This window comes from Lathamus discolor, chromosome 1 (assembly GCF_037157495.1).
Source record: "Lathamus discolor isolate bLatDis1 chromosome 1, bLatDis1.hap1, whole genome shotgun sequence".
Taxonomy (NCBI): domain Eukaryota; kingdom Metazoa; phylum Chordata; class Aves; order Psittaciformes; family Psittacidae; genus Lathamus; species Lathamus discolor.
Genome location: NC_088884.1, coordinates 115,065,767 through 115,089,264, shown reverse-complemented (window position 1 = coordinate 115,089,264; position 23,498 = coordinate 115,065,767). Strand labels below are relative to the sequence as shown.

The window sequence follows — 23,498 nt, the reverse complement described above, 5'->3', positions numbered from 1 at the left end:
TTTCACCTGCCCTTCACAATATAAAAGGTAGCTTTGTGTTACCTGAAATTGGACAATTTCAACTATCTCCTGAATCAAGATAGAAAGATGCAATAAATAAATTCAAAAGCATTGAAAAATCCAGTTCTGCCAAATGTTCAGCACATTTTGTGAGGTACTCGGTGCCCTCAAATACCTTGACGTCTGTAACAATTAAGTCAGTTACCTCTTTGTTGAACAGCATGACAGAAGAATATATTAAGGATATATGTAGAAACATTGTTGAGATTTCACCATTTGCAGATAAGCAGAAAACATGGTGCATTTTTCAAAGTGCCTTCTACTTGAGGCTAATTGTAAAAACAAGGGGAAAAAATCTATTTTTTTTTTCTCCCAGAAATGAACAATTGTATTTTCTGAATGTGTTTCTAAATTATTTTGTCTTTACAGAAGTAAGAGGCCAAATATTTAGTAATATCAAGAAGACTCTTCCACAGAAACAGGCTTTGCAGACTTCTTAGTTTTCGTTTGTGGTGTCTGTAATTTTCCTCATTGTTTTAAGAGTTCCATAATATTTTGTTTTCCTATAGAAACACCTGACCTCGTATTTCATCAAGTATGGCAGCTTTTGCACTGGGAACCATTTATTTTCATGCAAACATCATAATCCACCCATGTAAAGTGATGAATTTTGTTATATCACCATTTAGGAAATAGTTGCTCATAGGAGGAGGTCCTCTTTAAAATATGAGTTATAAACTGGGAGGTCTCTTTTCTGCTCCAAATTTCTTCTCAAACATAGTTAATCCATAAGATTAAAATGTGAAAATGAATTCTTTGTACGTTGCTGAAACTTGAGAGCACTATCAAGGAGTGAAATTATCCAGAGTTTTGGCAGTACCATGAATTCAATAATGTGCTTTTTGTAAAGCGTACAATACCCTCTATCTTTAATGTTTCCACGCAAGGAATTTTGGGTTTGAATGCATATTGTTTCTCATGATTTACACCAAAACCATTACTTAATGTTTTGGACCAGAGAAGTTCTGTAGTGCACATCTGCTGAACAGAAGTTCCCCTTTGTGATCATCTGATGGAGAAATATTGATGGATTGTACAAGGTGGCTTTTGTAAGTCTCAATTTGCATGAATTGTAGTGGCAGTGACTGAGCAAACCTCAGCTGGGCACAAGAGGGGAGGTTTTCTGAGATGATAATAAGGACAAGGACTGATGCTTTTTTGGTATTTTGGGTTGTAATCCCTGGGCTATCCTGTAGCTGAGATGTAATTTGAAAGAGTGTAACAAAAAATCAGAACTGTTACTTTAGATAATCAGTGCCAGTTTCACATATGTTCTGAATCCTTCGTCAGTGCATACTGTGTTTTGTTTGCCTCCGGTTTTCCTTAGGTTGATTCTCTTCTAACATCACATTGTCCTGCTGCTAGTCCTGGCCAAAGTACTGTTATTATCTGACGCTTTATGCAGCCTTCATGTTGACTGTAAACATAGAGAAGTTTTTGAGTGTGTTCATAAAGAAACAAGTTCTCTGTTTTTTGTGTGAACCCTCAAGACTGTGAAGTAGCCTGTATAGAAAAGAAAAAAAGGCAGGTTCTTGTTGAATTCAGAAAGTGTAAAGGACTATTCCACCTGCTAAAAAACCTAGTGTATGTATAGAGATGGTATTTGCACAAGAGCAATAACTTTACTCATCAGTGAAACAGGTTAGATGATGACAGTAATTAGTCAAATTCCTCATGTGTAGTAAACTGTAACACAGAGTGGTAAATGTGGACCATGAAGAAATGGCTACATATTGCTTGCTCAGTAAATTACATGCTATTATATGAAGAATTGAAATGACCTAGTCACAGGACACCTAAGTTATTCTAAACCCAAACCAATTTTCAAGTTGCCCGGGCAGGCAGTTTTTTCTTCCAGGGCAGGGATACCAGTTGGTGTCAAGCTCATCTGTTTGGTTTCCACGAGTAATTTTCTCACTCCTTGTGTATTCATTCCTCGTAGACCTTCTTCATTACTAGCTGTGTCAGACCTAGTAATAGATTGTCTGTGTCTGTCACACCAGAGCAAAAGTTTCATGTGTAAGTTGCAGCTTCATTGACACTACAGCTTTTCTGTATTTTTTGGCAATAATTATTAATTACATCAGTTAGTGACAAGGATGTTACTTATGTCCTAGAAGATGAAGTTTTGCTGAAGTTCTGAAAATAGCTTTTCCAGCTCCCGATGCAGGCAGTTGCATTGAACAAACAGAAGCACAGCAAGATGTGTTTTATTCAAATGCTGGCCTGGCAAGCTGTTTATCCTGTATGTGATCCAACAGGCATTGTGCAAACTTTGACAAACCCTGTGTGGTTTTGATAGAAAAGAAAGCAGTGAAGTGCTCTAGCAACTCTCCTCTGACCTTGCTCCTTTATCTAGTTGTACAGTTTGTTCCTACGGGTACATTTCTGTAGCTATGCCGTGTTTTATTTCTGATCTTGCTCTGGCCCTCCTGCCAGTTTCTACTGCCACCTGTCTTCCCCTCTGGTTTTGAGGTCTTCTGCTGCTGTGAGTTTTTTCTTATCAATACTGCTTCTTTCCGAGCTGTACTTCCAGTCTGTGAGTATGTAAAGGAACTGAGTAAACTCTCCTTTCAGTGCTTGCTCATTTGCAAAGGAAATCCAGTTTGCCTGAGACATGCTTGCTTTTGCTTAGCATATGATTAAATTTGACTCCGGTATCTTCCCTGAGATGTATTGCTTGTTCTAGCTGCAGTGTCTTGGGGATTTATGTTGTTGATGTTTTGTTGGGTTTTTTTTTTTTTTCCTTTGGCTTCATATCACTGATGTGCTACCAAAGCAAACTTGACATTCAAGTAGGATAATGTTATCAGTTTCATGTTGTACTGTACTGGACACATTCTACTTCATTTTCCTCCTGTCAGGGACAGCAACTCAAGCAGGCTGTAAGTATTCAAGACAATACAGTAAATGAAGGAGAAGAATAGAGTGCTTTTTTCTTGTTTATTTGTACAAGTAAAATCTTTTCACTATTGAGGCAGTGTTAAAGTTAACCTTCTTTTGTTAAGACTAAAAATACAGCTAAAGATGCCTAAAGGATCTTACCTTGGAACTTTAAGTGCCTCCCCCCCCCCCCCCCCCCCCTTTTTTTTTCCCCCTCTTATTTATGCAGTCAAAGAAAATAAGACCAGGAGGGTTTGTTGAAAAAGTTGTCTGATCTTCCTGTATATATACAGGCCATGGTACTTCTTGCAATTACCCTGTATGAAGACAGGAAATTGTATATGACTAATGCAAATTTGTACTTTGCCATTATATATATTCTGGAAAGGGTGCCGAATCTTAATCTTGAGGTATCAAGATTTGAAGAATCCACCATGGCTGGCTTTGGTAATTTGGGCCACTGATTAATCATTCTTTCTGGAACTTCTGTCCGCTACTGAAGGGTTTTTTAAGCCTTCATCACCTGAAGTATGATTGGTGTTTTTTTCCAATGGAGGCCCTTGGAAACTGCAGAAAAGTCTGTTCTCAGAGCTTAGAATCATAGAATAGTTAGGATTGGAAAGGACCTTAAGGTCATCTAGTTCCAACCATGACACTAAACCATATCACCCAAGGCTCTGTCCAGCCTGGCCTTGAACACTGCCAGGGATGGAGCATTCACAGCTTCCTTGGGCAACCCATTCCAGTGCCTCACCACCCTTACAGTAAAGAACTTCCTCCTTATATCCAGCCTAAACTTCCCCTGTTTAAGTTTTAACCCGTTACCCCTTGTCCTATCACTACAGTCCCTAATGAAGAGTGCCTCCCCAGCATCCTTAAGCTTCTCTGTAAGTTGAAGAGGTTGAACTTTTAGTTGCTAAGTATAAATCTTTTGTTGTGTTCTGTCTGACTTTGTCACTTTATCATGCATATTCCACAAATTTTTAAGCTAATTTTGATGTCAGTAGTGCTGTGTGTAGAAACACTGTGACTTGATGTTGAAGACTATTGGGAGAATACATGTTATTGTAGAGGCTTGCTTCATACAGTTGTTACTAGTAGAGCCCTATTTTTCATTGGTGGTGGCTCTGAGATCTTTGGAATAAGTGCTTATTAGTTATTTTTAGCATCAACATTCTGATCAGAATTTTGGATAGTACAAAGTGAAATGCCTCAGAAATACTGCTATCCTTTATTTGTAACCCCTTATTTAATCCAATAGATTTGTTATACTCATCAGAGGATGAAACTTGCTTTGTTTCATTAGATATATTCCAAATATCCATGATGTCTGGAACTAATCTAATAACTATTATTTGCTTCTGTATCAATTGAATCCCCTGGAAATACTGTGTTTCCTTGTCTGGATGGATGTAAGGTTATAAATGGCCTGTAAGTTATTTGGGTTGTCCTTCTTTGGACATTGACATGCCATTAACTACCTTCCAATTTTTTTGGAATGTTCTTGCTATTATGTACTGTATTAAAAGCTGCTAGTGGAGTAGAGATGACTTTATCCAAGCCTGTTAGCATTTATGCCACATGTGGTCAGAGCTTGTTTAGTCACAGTGAGAAATGAACAAAGTGATACCCCATCTTACTGTGCTGCAGTGTATTATCTTGCTTTTCTCATACAGTGTACAATTAAGGGCTATCCCTGTGTGACTAGAATGGTGCCTTCTGTCTTTATGTAATCTATGTGTTAGAAACTTAATGTGTGTTCTGTGTTGTTAGATCATGTCCATCTTGTAATGTTGATAACCACTATGACCAATACCCTTGAAAAAGACCTTACAATTCTAAGAATTACTAAATATATTTTTTTTTTCATTTTTAGCTTCTCTATTTTCACTTACTGTAACTCATCTAAGCACCACATAGAAATAAAAAATGGTTGGTGTCCCTGGATCCAGCCCGGGATCTAGAATGGCTATGTACGTGCTTGCTGCATGGGGACCAGATCAGACCAGATCCCAACCTATGTATGCTCCTGGTCATGTGCTTCTTGGTCATCACTGTGGGGAGGAGGAAGCCATGCCTGTAACGTGAAGCACCCTCCCTCCCATGCAGAGCCAGCTAACCTACTCTCCTCTTTGCCCACTTCCTTTTCTCAAACATTATAACCTTCACGTTACTGTTATGCAAACTATGTCAGCAGGTTTCAGTTGAAATCCCAAGTTCATGAAGTTGTTTCTCTTATTTTATTTTATTTACTTTTAAAACCTCTTTCCAGTGACCTTCTAAACAGTCCCAGCAGCTGACCTGAGCTTCCTGCCAATAAACTGTGTTGCCACGGGACCTTTTCTTTGCAAGCTTCCGCTTTGTGTCTCTCTTGCCAGGTGCCAGAATATCAAATTCCCGATTTGCAAGTGCCCAGTAAACACAAAGTAATTTAGAAACTTAGAAGAGTAGCAATGGGTGTAAGGGAGTATCTTGGGAATTAGAAAGTTTCACCTGGTTTTGTTTTGTCCTGTGCGGGAGCAAAGCTCACCTGGGTACAGGTTTTGCAATTACAGAAAACAGCAATAATCTGTTTCAAGAAAAAGTTCTGCATCTTTGAACAGCTTCTCGGTGCCCCCTTTTTTTTGCCAGCAGAGCAGTTTGTCAGTCCCCTCTTCTTCAGTGCTAAAATTCTAGGTGTTAAGAGTTTTTGCCTTCTGATGCAGCTTAAAGAAATCTTTGAAGTAAGGTACATTAGCATATATAAACTCTGGAACTCCTTGGTTGCACTTGGGTCAGGATAATAAATGTTTGTTCAGGTCCTCTGTCTTAGGAAATGAGTGTTTTCTTCCTTGTCACAATACGTTAGCTATTGTGCCATGTTCTTGTTCAACACTTGTCATATTTTTCAAACCTGGGCTTATTATTTCTAATTTCTGTTCCCCCAAATTATAGCTTGAATGTTCTTTTGATCTTGCCTGCTTCAAGTCAGAATGAGTGTTCCTTTCATGCATATGGATGTCTCCCTCCCTTGGGGGATTCCTCTCTGACTGGTGGAGGAAATGGAAACCGATCAATCATCTGTCACTTCACAGTGTTATAGATGATGTGAGCTTTATCTCTTACCAATTCTGATAAAATGCTTGGTCCAATTGCACAGCCAGCATCCATGTTTGGTAGCTGGTATCTAATGAATCATTTTTTTTTAGGGCTGGTCATATGGATTGTACCTGGGTAGTGAATCTGAAGCACTCTAAGTATTGCAAATTCACTGTCTGTTGATGAGTTGTGCGGTTGCTTGCCACATGTAACAAGTTTGATATTTAGAATGTGTTTATTAATTACACGTAAGGCATTTGTGCTGTGATTGTGCATTAAGTAGCGTGCAAGAGCCTTTCTCCAGGACAAATGGCCAAAAGAGTATTTTCTGTTGGAAGAAAAAAATAAAGCATTTTGGGAAATGAGAAACTAGCCAGAATATGCGGTATCTTCATTTTTTTGTAAGAAAGAGTATGAATGGAATGACACCATATGCAAACAGCAGTTTCAAAAGTATATTTTCTCACAGAGTTTATTAGGGACATCTGATATCTCCCATGTTTTGTATGTGTGGTTTTATATAGGCTTTCTTTTTGGGTTTTAATAAAATTAAATTGTGCTGGGAAAAATCAGCATAAGAACAGTCCACAATAGGAGGTCTGTAGAACTTGTGCATGTGCCAGAGGGGCTCTATCATTTGCTTTTCCTGGTTCTCTTGCATTTAAGTGCTCATTTGCAATATTGCATTAATGTAGGGGTTTTGAGTGTATTATAAAGGAATGGATAGCAGCTTGCTTTGGCTGTAAAGCTGCACTCTCATATTTTTGGCAGTAGGTAAAAAGGGCTGATTAGGAGAATTTATTTCCTGTATATTCAAGTATAAACCAGATACTCAGTCACGAAAAAGTCATTCACTGTTTTCCAAAGACCTCGTTGGGCTTTTTTTTTTTTTTTTTTTTGCCAATGTGAAATGATAGTTTGAGTGAAAAACTGGGCAATGTGTTAGTCCTTACACACCAAACAAGCATCGAGAAAAGGTGATTGTATTAATTCTTTCTTTCCTTCCTTTCTTCCTTCCTTCCTTCCTCTGTGGATTCTGTGATTGTTTCTGGCTTTAAACAGATGACACTCCCTAAGGGCCACGTTAATGCTTTTAATCGCTCAAAGCAGGAGTGAAAGTGAAATTACTGTAGATGAATATAAAAAAGGCTTCAGTGTTTTTGATGCTTCAGGTTTCATATAATTTTTAAAAATGAACATCAAATCCGTAGCAGTGGGTTGTCCATATTCTGTCAGTTGATGCTTGCACTTTTTTTGTGGTCTCCCCTTTGAATACTTATGTTGTCATTCATATTATATAAGAGATCAGCTTTATTTTTTCCCAGGTCCAGTTTGTAAGCACTCCTTTCTGGCGGTGGTCTTCTCTTAGCCTGCTTAGAGGCACTGCTGTATTTTTCTCAGGCTGACCAAGTGGTGGTGGTGGCGGCTTTAAGTAGCTAGGGGAAGCTGCGAAGCACTTAGGTAAACAGGCAGATAATACATTTTGGGTAATAGTCACATTCTCCCACTTATGTTGTGCCGGTCAGTTTTATAAGGGGGTTTTGGGTGATGTGGTACGTAAAGTGTCATAAGCACAGACCTGTATATCCAGGAAATCCCTGTTTCTTAATGAGGCTCATTGAAGCAGATGTGCCTTGATGCTCCCTATGGTCCTGCAGCCTTTTTTCCAGGCTGGGATCCTGAGTGTAGCTGACTGGAAGGTCCCTGTAGGACAGAGCATCTGTACCCTGCATCACTGGGGTCCAGGAGCCACGAGTTAAGCAAGAGTTGGATGTGCTTGGTAACTGTGGGTAGGGCGACTGGCTTCATACCTGTACATACTTATGTACTGCTCTTCAGAATGGGGGTCCTGCCTTTGGCTCTGACTAGAAATGACTAATACTTGGCATTGCAGGTAGAAGAAGTCTGCAGAGCTTTTGCTTGAAGAGAAGGGTGTTACATTTATATGTAGTGGAAGAAAGAAGAGGTAAAAAGACAGTATTGTGCATATCCTTTCTCAAGATGGCCTTGGACTGCCTTCCACCTAGAGAGAGTTATAACTGATAATCCTATATCTTAAAACAATTCATAAAGTGGTATTGAAAGGTACCATCCCAGTGGCGGCTGCATATCACTGTTAGATTCGGTTGCCTCCCCAGCAAACATAATCCAGGAGGCTTGTTCTGTAGTCCTAATTTACTGATGGGCTTTCTACAAGTTAACCTTGCCTCTGATGGCAAGTGATATTGTTGTTCACAGTGTTATTATTGTTATACAGTGTTTGCTGGAGGAACTGTGCCTTGATGATGCAAACTTTCTAATGGAAAATTACATCCCAGAAGCTCGTGGTTAGCTTTGGGGCTGTGGGAAGCTGTATGCTTGGGCTGGCAATGGTACCTTACAGGAGCTTAGCTCTTTATACAGGTGTATGCGTCTCCTGAAACTTTTTCCAACACGAGCCTGCTGTTTCCATTAAAGGACTTTATGAGGCTCCCTACACATCATATCTTGCACAGCTTACCATATTGGCTCTTAAAAGTGGCTTTGAATACAATGCCAAGGCCCCCCAGTAGCAGCTTTATGGGCTGTTGGCAAGCTGGGAAGCCCCAGTTGGCTATCCCCATGCTAGCAGAGCCTCCCACATCGGCTTTTCCAGCTAAAATGATGAAGCACCTGTTTTGTTTAGTTCCATTAAATATGACTTCCCTGCTGAATAAAACAGGGAGCACTGAGAATTGCCACAAGCTCTTCTTCCAGAAGTGCCTCTTCCTATTTGAAGAAAAAACAGATTATAATTGAACACAAACACCTAATCCGCCTCTGTACTGCACTGCCAGTGCCTGTGTAAAGGTCTGTCTGTAGGCCCTAAAAATGAAAACAAAAGCTTCATCATCAAGGTAGTGTCTGTTTCTTTCAGGATCTCTGGCATGAAGTTATTTTTTCTTGGTTTCTGTTTTGTGGAGTTGGTAAAAAGCCACAAATACCAATATTTTGTGGGGAGATCTGTCACTCATTGTGTATCATCAACTTATACACGAGCTCTGGGGGACAGACTCCTAAACTCATCAGTGCTTCTGGATCATTAGATCTGGAATAAGCTGCTTAGAGCACTTTTGTCATTGTTTTTTAAGAGCCAGGTAGAAGGCACAGCCTGTAGCAGCTGATGGCTGCTTAGAGGCAGGGTGCTGGCAGGCAGCGGTGGGAGCAGCTTTTAAGTCCTCCTTGCCTGTGTGTGGGTGTCCAGGCACACACAGTATATTGTGGAAGTGCAAAGTGATTTCTGGTAGCCTTAACATGAGCTCCAGCTCTTTTTAAGGTAGAAAAAAATGGAAAGGTGTCCTGCTGATATGTAAGTTTCTTGTGAGCAGCAATGTTAAGAGGCATGTATGGATGTGTAACACAGCTTGGCTGGGTTTTCTGTTGCCTGTGTAGTTCAGTGCACAGGGAAAACAAGTGTGTAAAACCTAAGCATCTTCTTGCATTCTAATTTTAAAAGTGATGAAAGGATGTACCATCAAGTGATGAATCAGACACTTCAAGCACAGTACAGCTTGTTTGCTGTTTTTTTTTAGCAGTGATAAGGACTGAATGATATGTATTTTTGTTCTGTGGGGTAAATGTTAAAATACGGGGGAATACAGCAGAAGGATATTTAAATACACATTTTATTCTCCTCAGTGAACACAGAGTTAAAACTCAGCTGCTTAGTAAACCCCATGTAAAGATTAGAGCACTGCAGAAACAAACACTAGATAAGCTTTTAATTTAACAGCAACATAGTCTGGCTTCTTTTAAAGGAAGAAAAATACCCTAAAGATTTTATGCAAGTATGACACATATGAAAGAAACTTCCTACAATAGAAGTTTGATGCTCTGTTTAACTTAGATCTGAAGATGAAGAACCTCAGGGAGACAGGAGAGGTAGAGTACAAGCAACTTTAGATTTAACCAGGCTTCATTAGCAAACAAAATTTGGGAATTTGTAGTACAGTTTTGAAAAGACACTGCTAAGGTAAATTCTTTTCAGTCTAATTAGTAAAGAAGGGAGAACGTGTTCAGTTGTTTCACGTTCACCATCTGCCAATGTTGTATTTCTGTTTTTATAAGAATTTTCTACTTCAAGTTCCTTCACATTGACATTTGGAGGAAGAATAATACATGAAGTAAAAGGCAGCATTGGATGGGGAAGGAACGAACTTAAGGATAGTGCTGGTATCCTTTCAATAGGTGGGGAAAGCCAGGCAGGACTCAGTGGGTTTGATTTAGACCCAGTACTGTGTTTTGAATATAGCAAGCCAGTCAATAATGATATCTGCTTTTGGTTAGTCCTAGATCGGAATATAACACATGTTGTAGTGCACTTCCAGATGTGATTTCCCAGGGTGATTCAGAGGTTCAAACACTTCAGTGAGTCACAAAGCAGGGTGTCAGCAACCACATCTTTCAGGCTCACTATGTTCAGGCAAGAGCCCAGAGAGAATGATGTAAAAGGCTACCATGTGGATTGATTGCAAAACTGTTGGCTCCACTTTCTCATGAAGTCTGTGTATGAATATGGCTGGAGCCTGACATCTTATAGCTCTGGCATGTCTACAAAATTTCCAACATCTTTTTTGCACAACAGCTACAGGCAACATCAGCTAGCACGTGGCTTGTATTATTTTCGCATTACTATTGTTAGGATTTTGAATGTTGACTAATCTGTTATTGCTGTAGTGTATCACTGAAACAAAATGTGGCCTTATTTTGACAGGGAAATGTATGTCCTGTGACACAACTGCTTTGTGATCTATTGCACTGCCTTGTTAGTTTGACATTTTCCATTAATGTGAAAGGGAAGAGGAGAGCAGAGTAGAGGAGCGTAAGAAGGAGAGATGTTCATCTGGCCATGAATTACTCTCTTCGAAAGGCTCTCATGTCCTTTACCAGTTAGCCACCATCCCAGTACTATGTGATGTGCTTGCCCACTCAGAGTTTAGCTGGCAGTTCAGACACAGTTGGTTCCCGCTGCAAAATCACTGCAGGCAAAACAGCTCCAGTGGTCTTCCTGAGCTTCCCTGTGGCTCACTTGGCTGCCAAGCTTGGGAAATAGAAGTGTATTCTTTTGTTTAGCCAGAATATAAAGATCCAGGTGTTTTCAAGTAAGTGTGATCATCCTTAATTTCAGTTTATTTGAAACAGTTTATATAGATTACTTCAGATGGTTTTGATTTTTTGGTTATGATTTTTTATGTGCTAAAACTCAATTTTTATCTACACTGTCAGATTTTTCTCAGGTTTCATGATGCAGGTATTTATATAGATGAGGGGTTTACTGGAGATGGAGATTTATGGAAGCAAAAATTTATGCAGATAATTTTGTGGAGTTTTTTCACTTTCAGAGAAAAAAATCAAAGACATTATTTGAAGAGTTGGTATAAGATTTCTAATAGCATGACTTAATATTTTAATTATTTAAATATTTAAGTATTAATATTTCCCAGTCACTAGTTTCTTTTTCACTGTGTTTTTTCATTTGGTTGGCTGTTCTTTTATTGATCTGATTTTATTCAGTAAGAGCAGCAATGATTGGAGACATTAATTTCCAATAAAGATCTTGTTTCACTCTGTTAAAAACAAAAACTTATCCCCCCAAAGACTCTTCTGAAAATTCCTATCTGAATGGGAAGTTTGAACAGCTGTAAAACATCACAGCAATATGTGTATGTGTGTAGGGAGGCAGAGGAGGTGTTGATTTGAAAGGGGCCCTGGTGTCTTCAGAGGAATCCTTAAACAGTTGTGTGTTTTAAGCACTCTGGCTTTCTTTGAAATCAGTACTTTTCTCATAATTTAAGAGAATACTGTGCATAATACAAGCTTTTAGTCAGCATGCTTACTGTCCTGTGTTAGTCTTTACAGGGCAGAGTGCTAACTTTCTACCTCTGTGTCAGAGTAGCATCTCATGCAAAGTAGTTCTGAAGATGTGACCGAGAGTGCTCATGTCATAGTACCAAACCAAGGGCACACGCCATTGCCACCCGGGTTGTGAGGTTTTAGCCGGTATTTGGAGTTGTATTTCAGTGGACAGGTGGAAGTAATGACGACAATAAGAATGTCTTTGATGCCATATTTAGCAAGTGCTCTTTTCCTCAAGTTGGATGATCAAACAACAGGAAGCAGTTTCCTCACTTGTAATACGAAGCCTGGCTTTGCAGCCAGCGCCCTGTCTGAAAATCTGCCTCTCGTTTGTAGGGAAGAATAAACCATTGATTTCCATGCTGCTCATGACTTCCATGTTGGGTTTGCTCCTCCAAGCAATTTTAATGCAGGAAATACACCTGGAACCAAGCCAGCTTTTCATCCCTTTAGGTACACCTGTACCATCACAGGTAGGAGAGCCTGAAAGCCTCCTCCCCTTCCTGGGAAGCTTATGTCCTGACTGCGCTCAGGGCAGACAAAGTAGATCCCTGAGTTAGGGAAATCTAGCCATGAACTGGGGGCTATTGCATTTTTCTCCCCATGAGTGATGTGCTCCAAAACCCTGATAGTTCCCATTATGAATGCAAACCAGATCATACTAGTAAACCAGAACTGCAGAATTTTGTCAAGCACATCTGTCAGACAGCAGAAGTTGTAAATTGCTGTTCACACTGGTCTTTGAGTGGAGGCTTTCATTGTTAGCACTCCAGTGAGTTAGGACTCGCTTGACTTGAATGAACAGAGCGTGGCTGCCTCATGTATGAACTCAATAAAGTAATTATTAGGAAGTGTATATTCATGTGACTATTATAATGCTTGTAGTTATGTGGAATATAGTGTTAGGTCCATGTATTTGTAATATTTGAATAATAGAAAATATAATCCCTGTATTCTAATAGCTCATTAGCTATTAAAATACTATTATATATACTACAGGTATATTTGGTCTGTTTTCCATATATGTATGGGTAAACACACTGCATGGGTTTTCCTCTGTTTCATAAAGGAAAGAGCAAATATAAATGAAATCCTCTTTTATTTATGTAGATAAGTTTCACATCAGGGGTTGGAAGAGAAAAGGCCTGTAAGTTAGGTTGTAGTTAAGCACTATTGCATGTGATCTCCTAATTTATGTATGTGGCAAACTCAAAGGTGAGATGACCCAGATCTGATTGCGATCTTGTATCAGTGTAAAGCAGATGGACAGCGGCAGCTCCCCAGGCAGCCACGATGCTCTTGTCAGTGGGAGTCAGCCAGAGATCAGAATCTGAAAAATTTACATATTCTAGATAAGGTGAAACTTTATATTTTGTGGTGCTTGTTTTGAAAGAACTGTAAAAGAAACCACATCTTCGCTGGGTTTCTACATGTCCTCAGTTTTCTACTGTTTCCTTTTCTTGTGCTATGAAGTACAAAAAAAAACCCTAAGCTGACAGTAGTGTAAAATAAAAGCTATTTGGTACTTCAGAAAAGGAACATACTCTGAACAGTCCATCTGCTACTAGTGGGGCATACAGCTGGGTCTCTGCAATAAAAGTACTACAGGGTGCCTCAGGTCCTCTCTGAGCAGGCTAAAGGGATTTCTGAACAGAGCATGGTCATAATCACTGGAGACAGTACTTGATGCTATGGAGAGTTCTTCTCTGTAGAGAGAGACAATAAGTACACTAATGTGATGAATTTTCAGCCCGTTTGATTTCTTTAGAGTACTGGTTTATTGTACTTGAGCACTAGCATAAATTTGTGCCACATGTATTTCTCAGATGTGACTGTGTAAAAATAGCTGCAAATTGACAAGAACTGGCTTCTGAGATACGAATGGGAATATTCAAAAGACTTTTTATATAAGGTTAAATTAAAGGAAAACCAAGGGAAAGACCTTCAAGGTCTTTGTGTAAAAAAAAAAAAAAAACCAAAAAAAAAACCAAACCAAACAAACCAAAAACAAAACCCCAAACACCACAAAACCAACCAACCAAGATCAAAACCAACAAACAAAACCAAACAAGACAAAGTGTGTTGTGAATGTTTGGCTTCTGACAATATTAATATAGGAAACAACACCCTAAAAGAAACAAAGGTCTTAACCCTTACGCAAATGTGATGGGTATCCTCGACCTAAAGCCCCAAAATACTAGATTTTATTTTGAAGCAGGATGTGCCTTCTGAGTATGGATGAAGAATCAGACTCCCCAGTTTTCTTTAGATAAGTATTTCTCCATTTAGACTGTGGTACTCCATTGCTATTCATCTCATCTTACATGAATTTTTCAAATTTCCATAGAAACTATGTGGGGTTTATTGCAAATGGTTGGGTTTTGGTTTTGTATTGACAGACTGTATAAAATCTTTCAAATGTGTGAATATATGTTTCTAAAATATCGCTGGATGAACCTCCAATTATGCATCCTCCAATTTTACCAGAGCTAACAAAATGTTGAGCAAAATTAGAACTTGTTGAGACCACCTCCCATTTTAGGTTTGTGTTTGATTTTGCTGCTGTTGAATTCAGGGCAGTAATTAACTCAGTGAAGGAATGTAGTACAGGAGGCTGGATCTGGATGACTGGCTTTCCTCCTAGTTTTCCCACACCAACCTAGACCTCCAAGATAGATATCCGCCTCTCTGAAAATGAGCCTCAGACAAAGTGCAAATTCTTCATTTCCTGAAATCTCGTTGTTTAGGCCAACAAACATGCAGGTCAATGTGCAGGTTGCAGAACCGAAACTGAACACCAGCTTAGTTTCCCTGGATCAATGAAGTGTAATTTGAAGCTTGTGGTTGTCTGTCCAGCTTGAAGAACCAGCACTGGGAACAAAGGCTCAGCACCCGTTCCTTTGGATATTTGAGCAGCAAAATACTGTTACCACTGTTCACTTCTGCTGGTGTTAGGCTCAGTGCTGTGCAGTTTAGCTAGTCCAGGTGTATATTTGTGGTAATGTTTATGCCAGCCAGGTCTCATAGAATAGAGGCATCTTGTGCTGTCCCTATGTAGGTAACCTGAAAAAGGGGGGTGGGGGTGGGAAGGAAATTAAAGATTTTAGCTCTGCAGATGTTCACATAGGCAGTCTCTTACAACAAAGCTGCTTGCTCTCACTATAAGTCAGTCTCTCTCCATAAAATCAAGTCACAAAAGAGTCCTCAGTGAACAATAAATGAAAAACTTTACACAAATCTGGCACCAGATGCAGATTAAAGAGCAGTAGATTTAACTGGCTATGCTACCTAATGGTGTTCTCCCCAAGACATATGAAAGATTAAACTGATAGCTTCTACCCTCAGTGGGAAATGGTGCATATAAATGTGTGCCGTCTTGAATATCTTTGGAGTGTGACTGCTGCTTTTTGCATGGGGAGCCTTTTTTAGTCAGTAGAAACTTGGGCTTACAGTGTTTGTTTAGTTGAATTTCAGGATGCTAATTAATTATTAGGCTTCACTGAGTGTTCACTAGGATGTAATCAGATCTGCATTTTAAGTGAGTTTTGTTTGTTTTTGTACTGAAGAGTTCATTAGAAGTTGATGGGAGTTGAGTGCATCTGGGCCCAATCATACACCTCTTCCTGAAGTGCCTAATTCAGATGATTAGGTTGTTTGGTGATAAGAAATACAATGTCAGCAGGATCCCAATTATTTAATCTACCTAACCACAGCATGAGCATTATGAGGAATGCATATAGGGAGATCAAAACTCTTACATCTCCATAGCAGCAATGCTAGAAAAGGAAAAAGGTGCCTCTTGTTTGTGTGTATATGCAATACTGTATATTGCACTGCTTGACACGTTTCTCCATAAAAGATGCGTCACTCCATGGTAATAGTTAAAACTTTATCTGTCAGTTTGCTTACGTGTGATTGAATTATAATGCTGATGTTAAATGCACACTATCAAATATAATTGATACATCTTTCTGCTCTGTTGCAGATTACAACATCTTACTTGAACTGTGAGACAAGAATATTTCTTGAAAATTAAGAGATCCTCAGGTAAGGACTAAGTTAAGCAGTTTTCTTTTTATAAAGACCATACCATTGTTAATAAGCACCAGCATGAAGTAAACACAGAGGACAGATAGGGGTAATGAACTATACTTTGAAAAGGTGCAGAAAAATCACCCGAGTTGTTCACAGTGATACAAGCCGAAGTAAACAGGCTACTTGAGAAGGACACATGTATACATGATTGGATGATCTTACTATTTTGAATGCTTGGTACCTAGGATGTTTTTCAGGAAGGGATTAGAAAACAGTTGTTTTCTGACAGAAAAATGGAAGCCAGCTGAGAAAGCAGATGGAGGTAATGGGCAGCACTCTGACAGTAGGTTTTAGCAGCATGATTCTGGTGCAGGATTCTTACTGTTTCTCTGCTATTTCCAGAGGAGCATTGGTAGACCCAAACTTAGTGTTCAGGAAATGTCACTTCTCCCCTCGGGGTTATTGCTAAGTAATAGCATACCCAGCAAGTTAAGTTGTCCTTCTTTGATTGATGTCTCCCCTGGGATAAACAAGCAGTAGTTCTGCAGAGTGAAAAATCAGCAGCTCTTTGGTTAAACAATCTGTTAGAACTCCTGCCTTGTGCTTAAGGAAAAGGATTTGAGGCTTTTCAGGAGGATTGTTGAAAGATTAAATAATTACTCTCTTCATTATGGGAAAAGTCCCAATTTGTTGGAAATGGTGGTTTAAAGCAATACCAATTTGCTGGAAATGGTGGTTTAAAGCAGTGCAGTCACAGCTGACATAAAAATAGAATGTGAGAAGTTTTACTTTGTCAAATAATGGGGTGGGGGGTTGTTCTTATTTTGCTTCTAATGAAGACTGGTACAGTGCAGGTAAGAAGTTCACTGACTCCAAGTGAAGGAAATAAATTAATTTGATAGATGTTTACAAAACATATGAAGATACTCTCTAAGTTATGAACTGTCAATTTACTTTTCCCAGGTAATGAAAACTTTGTGAGCTGTTCAGTCCACAGAGCCTTTGCTGTCCTTTCAGTTTCTTCCATTTATATACATACATTTCATCTTAAAGCTCATAAAATAAATAGAGGAAGTTGTTGAAATTTGATAATTAAACATTTTTCCGTACACAGATAACTCTTCCTGACCACATCATACTCTGTTACTTTGCCTGAGTATCATAAAAAGCCTGAAATTGAGAAATTGTGTTGAAATTCCTTTGGGTTTGCATTCTTGGAACTTTTCCTAGAGCAATTTCATGACTTAATTTGCATTTGGTGTTAGAAAATTTATAAGACTCTGGTGCTTTGTTACTTATGCCTAGGTTTTGAAAAGAAAAAGGATGAATGTCTGTTAAGTTTAAAATAAAATCGTAGTCTTTTCTTACAAAAATGGGCGTGTTATCACTGAAGTGACAGTAAGTTGCATGGGGGTATTAAGAAAATAAAAAGCTATCTGTTATCTTCCAAAACTTATAACCTAGACAAATGAATTAAGCATAATCTTTTGTTCTGTCCCAAATCTTTGACTTCCCATGCCTGTAGAAAATAGTTATTTTTCTTGTTAGATGTTCAAGAAGGTTTTAAACTGAGTTTAGAAAGATTTCCTTTTACAAGAAACTTCTCACCCCCTGTGTTGGTTTTGAATCTTTTAAATGCTGGTAATCTATTTACCATATGTAATTACATGATAGCTACTACCGATTGTGCTTCTCCGACATCATCTGCTTGAATCTGAGTAGAAATGAATACAGAGATGATAATAGCACCAATTCAGTTGCATAGGTGTACACATTGCATTTGATTGTACATCTGCACAGATGTAAATAGCTTTACTACTTCACACTGAGGATCTTCTGAAGGTCGTGGGCTTACTCTGTGCTTAGTATGTCTCCCTGGAGGAAGGGAATACCTTCAACATCTTATGTGCCTATCTAGTTCAAACATTTTAGGGAAAAAATGCACTAATAACTTAAACATAGAAAGAACCATGAGGAGGCCCATGATTTCTGTAAGCCCTGTAATATTCCTTGGTTTTAGATTCAGAAAAATTTTGAGCTGGCATATATTGCATGATAGGATTCTGCCTGTAAAATGCCATAGAAGATTACTCTTTTAGCAGTAACTTTTTAACACTTGACCATTTATAATTCAAATCAAACTTTGAAGTTTTAGTGACTACTTAAAATTTTAATGCTCTCCCTTATGAGATGACTAAAGTATTTCCAGTGAGTTGTGCTGGCTGTGTCTGCTACTGCTTTACCAATATAGAGAATTGTACTTCAAAGGCTGTATATAAATATTTTGTTTATATATCTGCACTACCATTTATTACTGGAAAAAGCAATAATAAGGATAGGAAAAAGCAATAATAAGTATAGGAAAAATCAATAAGAAGACTGGTGCTTCATGCATTGTGCACCTTAAAAACCTATTTGAGCTGGGTTTTGCTTTGAGAAGGGCTTTAACTTAATTGTGGTTATTCCACAGATATTTCTTCTGTGGAAAGAAGAAATAATAATATAATAGTAATAAGAAATAATAACATCAAACTTAATAACTTCAGCTGAAAGCATTTTCTGCTAATATTTCACATGGAACCCCTGCAGCTGAGGATATGGCGATACTCAGCAATTGTTGTTCCATGGCCTGGGCTTGAAACCATTACGATTCTTGAGCTGACTTCTGTTAAGCCCAGTGAGTTGCCTTATGGAGCACAACCACCTGAAACACTTCCTTCTGGTAAGGGGGACCAGGGAGGAAGAAGACAGAGTTACCACTCATGATTCAGCTTCGTAAGCTGGTTTCACTGACAGGGTCATGAGAAAAGTAGCAGCAATCCAAGGGAAATAGAAGGAGCGGGAGGGTGGGACTGGGAGAGGAGAGCAGAGTATGACTTCCAGTAGCGACCTACTGTTGTCTGAGCTCTGCTGTTTCATGAAACATTCTTTCAAGTCGGTGAGGAATCCTCCAGTCTGCTGAGCAGGGCAGGATAAAGAGGAGAATGTTTTATTGGTATCAGACCCCATGAAACATCTCCATCCCCATAGCTCCTAAGGAAAATACTCTCTGAGCCTCTGTCCAGCTCAGAGCTCTTCTCAGACTTCTGTTATTCCTCCTCCTGAATCCTTTTGGCAGATTCAGTTTACGTCATGTCTGGGGATTTGATTAATTTCCTATTACTGGCCCAGTCCTGCAAATCCTTACACTCAAGATTTGGCAAGTATGCTATTGGATCTTGGTATAGGCAAGTTCTGTTCCTGAACGTTCAACCTATGGCGTGTTTACTGTATGGGAAGATACACCCAAACATTGTTTGCTTGTTGAATAGGTGGCACTAGAATGAGAAATCTACCCTAGTAACAGAGTGAATAAACACCCAACATAGAACTTTAAAGCAGTTTCCACCATATGCCTTAGTATCATAATTTTAAATTAGATTTGCTCAAAATCGAAATCCAGATTCAGGCTGACATCATAACATATGACCCCCAGTAGCAATGAAAATTGAAAACATGAGACAAGGGCATTAATCACTGAATAGTTTATAAGCTTGCCCTGAACGTTCATCTGAAATGTTAACGCTGTTTTATTATATCCAATAACATCTTAAAGTCAAAATTTATGAATACTGTGGGGTGCCCTAGATAAGACATTCAGACTCATTTTATTGTACTCTGGCTCAGATCTTTTGAGCTTTTAGTTAAGTGCACAGAGCTACTTGCATGCCCAACCTATTATTTTTTAGTGCACTCATAACCTATTGCTTTTACTGGGACTGGAAACATGGGCAAGATAGCAGGAATACGGTTTGGCACCTCTACTTGTGTGGACTCAGAAATTTGTACATACCCAGTTGTAGGAGGAAGTGTTAAATGGCATCAGCATGGATCTGTCTGAGAAGTTAGGGTTATTGTTTTCTGGGGGTTTTTAGTTTGTTTGGCATTTCGAATTTTGTTTTGGAGTTCTACTAGTAATTCTTTTTCACAGAGATAGTTGTTGTGGTGTTCAATGGTGTTTAATATGGAGCATAATGAAATCAATTTAACTTACGTATGCATAACTGACCAGGACTGTAATCACATCTTTTTGGATGACTTTTTGGATGGTAATTTGGATGGAATTATCCCTTTAAACCAATTTGAAGTTTCATTAATTTTTTGAGTCTTAAGGTATTTTCATTGATTTTGTTTGTTTATAGCTGGTATTTTATAATTAACATGTGCAGAATTTATTTGATGGTTTGAAAAGGAATAAATTTTCAAATGTCTTATTAATTTCTAGTTGCTCTCAAATTCATAATGCTTCCTCTATAATATATTCGCTTTACATGTCACCACATCAATGTTTGACAGAATATTCAAAATATGGTGTCATCTATAGTGGACTTGAGTTTGGAAAAGCACAAGGAAAGGTGGGATCATTCATTTCCAAACTATTTACAGCTACTGTTGAGTGTTTCTTCCCTTATCTTGAAGAACATAGGTCTCTTAGTCTTTTTGCCCTCCCAGTACGCAAGTTAGAACTTTGCCTATGGTATTTATGTCCAGTTTGTTTTGGTCTGTGTATTTTCATTATGACTTAAACATATTAAACATGGCCAGTCATGCTTTACTTTTCCAGCTTCTGAGCATGCAAAAAGGCAGCTTGAATGGTTAAAGAATGTGTGGTCAAAATATGATCTCACATTAGCAGAAGTATATGCATGTTCTGCTAAGTATTTTTGCATGTGTTAGGAAGATGTATTTAGGCCACCATTGGTAAAATGTTTCTCATGAAAGCCTTGGAGAGGAAGGTGTAGCTTATCAGAAATGGGGTAAATCTAAAGATTGCTTTAGTGACATGCACATAGCCACAAAACTTACCAGTTTTCTACCACAAGCTTTCCTCTTTTCAATGTACCTCAAAGAAGAGAAGCATAATCTTTGAGTAAGCCTTGGGCTGTGCAGCTCAGAGTAGTATGCAAGCAAGCTACAGCAAGAGGTGCAAACTTGCTAGAGCCCAGGAGTAGCATCATATAAATGAAGAATGTCTAATTACTAATTATAGGTCAAACAGAGTGCCTGGATGGGAGCCCTGTCCACTTTAATTCCCAAGTTCGAGGTGTGTGAGGGGGGGAACCCAACAAAACACCCCTCCTAATGAGCTGAAGTTTATACCTGGCATTTAAGCGTCCACCTTGTCAATGGTGAATCTTTTGTTGGAAGAGCTTCTTTGTTTCTATGTAGCTTGAGCCAGTGATTTCAAAATACGTTTAAAAGCTTTTGTAGGTGAAAATTGAGTTTAATTGACAGTGAGCTGGTTGTGGCTTTTGTATTTTGCTTTATTGGGTAGTTCCAGTAGTAAACCAAATTTATTGAAGTTAAAGCTATGAAATTACCTAAACTGCCTGTTCTCTATAATATTTCTGCCTGTTCTTATTTTAATGTAAGGTACATGGTGCAGCTTGTATACGCATATTGTTTGGAAGCTTTGAATGGCTTGCCTGTCTGATCCATTTTAATAGATTCCAGCCTTTTTCCATGACATCATTATTGCAACAGACTTCCTAGAAAATATGAACAGCTGCTGTGTATTTTTTTCCTGTGTTTTATATTAAAACTGTAGCAGCTTTTCCGTTCTCTATAAATGACAGCAATAGGCTTGTCTGATGTAAAACAAAATGAAAAAGGAGTCCAAGGAGCTGCAATACTGTTAACAGGCCAGTAATGTAACAGGTCCCCATGTATGAATCGCTTCATAATGCAATAAGGGGTTACTTATGCTGCTGTCATACTGGTCAAAGGTTGGTCCCATTTCCTTCTTCCCCTCCCCCTGAACTAAACTGTGCATCATTAAAGATGATGAAAGCAGTATTGTACTCAGCTTCCTGGCCCAGATGGCAATTTGCATGAAGAATTTTCTTGTTGGGGATTTTTTTTTTTCTTTCTTTCTTTCTTTCTAATATCATTCTTATGCAGACAGTGCATGGAGGTTTTGAAGTTCTTTTCAGTTATTACAGTTCAGGTCAAGGAGGCTTACTGCATTGTTTTCCTAAGCATCCTGGTGTTTGGGGATGGTTTAGAGGCCACTTTACGCAGAGCCTGGAGTATTAAATAAAAGTAGGAATTCAGCAATTTTGTTTTTACACCTAATTTTCTATCTGGCTCTATCTGTGTATAGCTGAAAGGTGTCAAAGAATGGTGTGGGTCTTTAGATTGTTCTGCCTGGAATGCCTCGATTGGTATTTTAGTATCTTTTACATGTCTTTTCCAAACCAACCATGAAGTCCGGTAGCTTTGTGCAGCAGCATCTGTGTTTGATTTAACAAAACTAGCAGGTATGATTAAAACCTATCCTTTACCTGACTCTGGATAGAACTGTTCAGCACTGTGCAGGATAGCAAGGTGCTATCCAGCAAGCCAGGAGTTCACAGCCGACTTGAGTCTCACTTGGGTGCTTCAGCTGGACAAGGAGACAGCACTGATTGTTATGGAACAGCTGCTGCTTCGAGAAATCTGCAAAATCCACTATAAAGTCCAGCTTTTTGTTAGCTGGGGTGGGTTTTGCTTAATGGTTCTGCAACCAGAGCTCAGCTTCAGCCAGTACTCTTTCCTGTGTTCCCTTACGATTCTTTTCAGACTTGGCACCTGTCTAGAAGATCCAAAAATCAGACTGTGTTACTGGGGAAATGCCCAACCAATGTACTTCAGTGTATGGTTCCAGTAATGCATGAACTGTGGCTGTCGCAGAGCTGTCTCATCCTGTGATAGATCGTGGCTGTGGTGGTCAGATGCACTAAGGGATGTGTGGTCCAGAGGTGTGCTGAGTATGAATCGCTATAAAGTTGGTCTCAACCGCAGTAGGAGAGCTTAGGTGTCAGCTCTGGGTGCTTGGCATCCAGCAGGCTGCAGGCTCCAGCCCTGCACAGACTTGTGTGGGAAGTGTGGCCAGTCTGACTGGAGGAGGGTTTACTGGAACCCAACTGACTTAGAGACCAGCCAAGCCTTACAATGTAAAATGGCCATAAGATTACTCATTGTCAAGTAATGCTGTTATCTCAGTCCTGCCTTTTGGGGTGCTTTCTCCCTTCCTTTGAAAATAAGACACCTGTGTATTGTCTCCTGTGGGGGAAAAAAAGTGCAGCAACTAAGTAGCTCTCTTCTTTGGGAGGCATGGAGATGCCTCTCTGGTTTATGCACAAGGTAGGTGACTGTGAGCTGATTGAAAACTACTAAAAGAAAATCAATACTAACCTTGCAATGCGAAGATAGATAAGGACAGGGCTACATTGTCCCTGTCTGTGGTGTTCATCAAATGGTGCCCATTTTGCGGCTGCATGTAGAGAAATAATTTCCTGAAAGAAATAACTAACGCTTTCTGGCAGTTATCAGTTACAAGGTCTTCTACATCTATTAGGAACTTTACAAAAAGCTGCTTGACCTGTTGTCCATGTCCTAAAGCAAGCTTGAAGTCACCTTAATATATAAATAATATTAATGCAAATTATTATTAGCACAGATGTGGCACAACACATGAAAATTATCCTTTATTTATAACCACAGAAGGTTACAACCTAAACCAACAAGTGAGTTTATGATGTGACTGA

The 23,498-nt window shown here is 39.0% G+C and overlaps 1 protein-coding gene across 5 annotated transcripts in view; it reads left to right on the top strand.

Annotated features, from left to right (window-relative positions):
- Window positions 1-23,498, top strand: part of BMPR1B (bone morphogenetic protein receptor type 1B) — a 246,114-nt gene that overhangs the window by 85,840 nt on the left and 136,776 nt on the right. For 4 of the 5 annotated variants that reach the window (XM_065691639.1, XM_065691631.1, XM_065691656.1 and 1 more), the window contains exon 3: window positions 15,881-15,942. The gene's annotated coding sequence lies outside the window, so the exon portion shown is untranslated. Of the gene's footprint in view, window positions 1-12,231; window positions 12,369-15,880; window positions 15,943-23,498 lie in introns of all 5 variants that reach the window. The other variant, XM_065691661.1, reaches the window with a different exon arrangement.